The 4,317-nt window shown below is 47.5% G+C and overlaps 1 long non-coding RNA gene across 1 annotated transcript; it reads right to left on the bottom strand.

Moving 5' to 3' along the window:
* Positions 1–990: 990 nt before the first annotated feature.
* On the bottom strand, positions 991–3,228 carry LOC309523480. The gene is made up of 2 exons (XR_014215382.1): positions 3,094–3,228; positions 991–1,659 (listed from the first exon to the last, which is right to left on the bottom strand). It is a non-coding gene; the product is annotated as an uncharacterized lncRNA (long non-coding RNA).
* Between the last annotated feature and the right edge of the window lie 1,089 nt (positions 3,229–4,317).

The following is a 4,317-nucleotide window of genomic DNA, read 5'->3' as shown; positions in this document are numbered from 1 at the left end:
ATTTTTTATTATAATTGTTTGATCACTTGTTGTTCTCTACCCTTGATTTGATAGGAGTTAACTCCTAGGGGCCATGGGGGCTTTCACCCCCACATTTCAATATTTGAGGGGGCTGGGCCCTCACAAAGTTGATGGACGTTCCAGTTCAAATGGTGTGTTTGCACTGTATCATGTGATAAATTATGTAGGGCAGGGCCTACCTGGACCCCCACAATATTTTATTCAAGTTGACATCCCTGCTTGGCTGTTTTGGATAGAAGCATGGGATATAAATCTAATTAAAAAATAATAATACTACATACATTATAATGGAGGGACATTCAGCCTACTTATACACATAGCATAAATTGTTGCAAAGCAAAGTTTGGATTCAGATCAGAATAATTTTGATCTAACCATCCATTTTACTTTCTTGTGTCTGCAAATGCTTTGACACGCTTGATTTTACTTTGCTTTATCTTTCTGCCTTCCTAACTTAAATAATGCAGCTCAAGAGGAATGGTATGAAATGTGGAGCAAATATAAGGTAGTTTCATCTGCTTCTAACCAAAAAAAGGCCAATAATTTGCAGCAAAACAATAATAATCACCATTGAAACATTGCAGCACAGCATTGGGAAAAGAGGCCTGGTGAGAGGGCATGGCTTAGGGCAGTGGTGTCCAAACTTTATTCAAAGAGGGAAATGCAGACCCTGGACCAAAAAATGTCCCCCTCCGGCCCTCCTATGTTTGAAATTCTAGTATAAAAAACTGCCTCTTTCCTCTCAGCTGCTATGTATGTTTGTGACCTCACAGGAAACCATATATAGACAGGGCTGAAGAAACTAGGCCTCAAGGGGGGCATTTGTTAATAAAGAAATGATGACAGAGCCCCCCCCCTTGGGATGTATGTGTCATGTGGACTCCATGGCACCCTAAGAAGCCCTCCTTAGCACTCACCAAGGCCCCCTGACTTCCCATGTGAATCATAATACAATATAAAACAATACAATACGATACAATAATCTTTATTGGCATTTCAAGTTAAGACATTTCAAAATCACATGAGATACAAAGTCTTTTTTCTTCCCGTTTCCTGTTTCTAAGAGATTTGAATGGGGAAATCCTTTCGATTCTTCAATAATAAGAGGCAGTGGGGTGAGGGAGGCCAGGGCCACATCCACACCATTTAATGCACTATGAAGCTGCTTTAAACACTCATGGCTTCTTCCCCCAAAGAATCTGGGAGCTATAGTTGGAAAAGGGTGCTGAGAGTTGTTAGGGGCCCCCGTTCCCTGCCAAGAAGGGAACCCTACCCCTGATGCTAACCCTAACCCTAACTCTAACCCTAACGCTAACCCTTAACTAGAGCTGCACTTCCCAGAGTTCCCTGGCAAGAAGGGAAACCTACCCCTACCCCTGACGCTAACCCTAACTCTAACCCTAACGCTAACCCTTAACTCTTAACTAGAGCTACAATTCCCAGAGTTCCCTGGCAAGAAGGGAATACTACCCCTACCCTAACCCAACCGTAACCCTAACCCTAACTCTAACTCTAACCCTAACCCTAATCCACCCTAACAACCCTCCGTCCATTTAACCACCTATAGTTCCCAGAATCCCTGAGGAGAAGCCATTCCTGTTTAAAGCGTCTTCATAGCACTTTCAATGGACGGTGCGCCTAATGTGGCCTAATGTTGCCTCCCTCATTTTCTTCTCTCTCCCCACTGCCCCAGGGTGGTTCACAGTTTATTTAAAATCCTAAAAAAACAAACCCTCAACAAATTCAACCCGAAAAAAAGGTTAACAACTTGGGTTGGCTGTTTCGGCGACCCTCACAGCCCTTCACTTCATCAAATCTGACCCTCTTTGAAAAAAGATTGGACAGGGTTACAGTCAAAGAGTTCAAGAGAAGCAGAGAAGCGGGTGCTGGATGTCCGGAGTTTCATTCCCTCCTGTGCTGCAGTGTGTGTGTGACTACTGGATCACATACTCTGTGTGTTGACGTTCCATTCTTTGGAAGCGAGGGAACAGAAGGAACTGTGCGCCACTTCCGTCTTCTTTGTTCTGTGTTCTGTTGTTCTCTCTCGGACGGCCCACCCCCATGGTGCTTCCGTTGGAAAAGGGGTGTGGTTTAAGCAGCCCAGTTGCCCCAACCTTTCCCATTGTGCCCTGTTCCTTTCCCTGCAAGGGTTCAGGTGAGTGCAAAATGCCTACCATAAACGCATGCAGAAAGACAAACGTATTTTGCCACCCTACTTCCCATGGTAATCACAACACTATACAACACAATACAATAAAAATACCTTTATTGCCATTTCAAGTTAAGACCTTCCAAAATGGCTTGAGATACAAAGTCTTCTTTCTGTTTCCTGTTTCCGAGAGATTTGAATTGGGAGATCCTTTCGATTCTTCATTAATAAGAGGCAGTGGGGTGAGGGAGGCCAAGGCCACATCCACACCATTTAATGCGCTATGAAGCCGCTTTAAACACTCATGGCTTAAACAACCCCCAAAGACTCTGGGAGCTATAGTTGGAAAAGGGTGCCAAGAGTTGTTAGGGAGCCCCGTTCCCTGCCAAGAAGGGAACCCTACCTCTACCCCTACCCCCACCCCCACCCCTACCCCTACCCCTGACGCTAACCCTAACGCTAACCCTTAAGCCTTAACTAGAACTACAATTGCCAGAGTTCCCTGGCAAGAAGGGAACCCTCACACCTGCCCCCTAACTACAGCTACAATTCCCAGAGTTCCTGGCAAAAAGGGAACCCTAACCCTAACCCTGCCCCCTAACTAGAGCTACAATTCCCAGAGTTCCCTGGCAAGAAGGGAACACTAACCCTGCCCCCTAACTACAGCTACAATTCCCAGAGTTCCCTGGCAAAAAGGGAACCCTAACCCTGCTCCCTAACTAGAGCTACAATTCCCAGAGTTCCCTGGCATGAAGGGAACCCTACCCCTACCCCTACCCCCACCCCTACCCTACCCCTAATCCTAATCCTAATACTTAACCACCGTAACAAGTCTCCGTCCCCTTAACCACCTACAGTTCCCAGAATCCCTGAGGGGAAGCCATGCCTGTTTAAAGTGACTTCATAGCAGTTCAGTGGTGCACCTAATGTGGCCTAATGTTCCCTCCCTCATTTTCTTCTCTCTCCCCACTGCCCCATCACTTGCAATGCAGCAGATGTCTGCCTGCAGTCTCCCTTCAAAGCTCCTTCTCTCAAGTATGGCCACAGCCTTGTCCATTCCATTTCTGTTTCCTGTTTCCGAGAGATCTGAATTGGGAAATCCTTTCGATTCTTCATTAATAAGAGGCAGTGGGGTGAGGGAGGCCATGGCCCCATCCACACCATTTAATGCGCTATGAAGCCGCTTTAAACACTCATGGCTTAAACACCCCCAAAGACTCTGGGAGCTATAGTTGGAAAAGGGTGCCAAGAGTTGTTAGGGGGCCCCGTTCCCTGCCAAGAAGGGAACCCTACCTCTACCCCTACCCCTACCCCCACCCCTGCCCCTGAGGCTAACCCTAACTCTAGCCCTAACGCTAACCCTTAAGCCTTAACTAGAGCTACAATTCCCAGAGTTCCCTGGCAAGAAGGGAACCCTAACCCTGCCCCCTAACTACAGCTACAATTCCCAGAGTTCCCTGGCAAAAAGGGAACCCTAACCCTGCCCCCTAACTAGAGCTACAATTCCCAGAGTTCCCTGCCAAGGGAACCCCAACCCTACCCCTGCCCCTGACGCTAACCCTAACTCTAACCCTTAACTAGAGCTACAATTCCCAGAGTTCCCTGGCATGAAGGGAACCCTACCCCTACCCCCACCCCACCCTACCCCTAATCCTAATCCTAATACTTAACCACCGTAACAAGTCTCCGTCCCCTTAACCACCTACAGTTCCCAGAATCCCTGAGGGGAAGCCATGCCTGTTTAAAGTGACTTCATAGCAGTTCAGTGGTGCACCTAATGTGGCCTAATGTTGCCTCCCTCATTTTCTTCTCTCTCCCCACTGCCCCATCACTTGCAATGCAGCAGATGTCCGCCTGCAGTCGCCTTTCAAAGCTCCTTCTCTCAAGTATGGCCACAGCCTTGTCCATTCCTCACTGCCAGTATTTCACGTTCACTTCTCCGATGTAAATAGGGATGTCCTGTGGTTCTCTTGATGACTTTTAAGACTGGACTTGGGGAAAACCTCACCGGCTCCAGACATCCCTGTAAGGCAAACACAAACAGGTGAGTGGGATGGCCAACACCCGACAGCGTCCCCCCAGATTCCTCCTCTGTTTGGCTGCCTGTTAAGAAACAAGGCTTCCAAACCAGTTTGCACCCATCTCAG

Source organism: Podarcis vaucheri (assembly GCF_965113315.1).
Source record: "Podarcis vaucheri genome assembly, chromosome: Z".
Lineage (NCBI taxonomy): Eukaryota > Metazoa > Chordata > Lepidosauria > Squamata > Lacertidae > Podarcis > Podarcis vaucheri.
The sequence above is the reverse complement of the archived record's forward strand: the minus strand, read 5'-3'. Positions and strand labels throughout refer to the sequence as shown.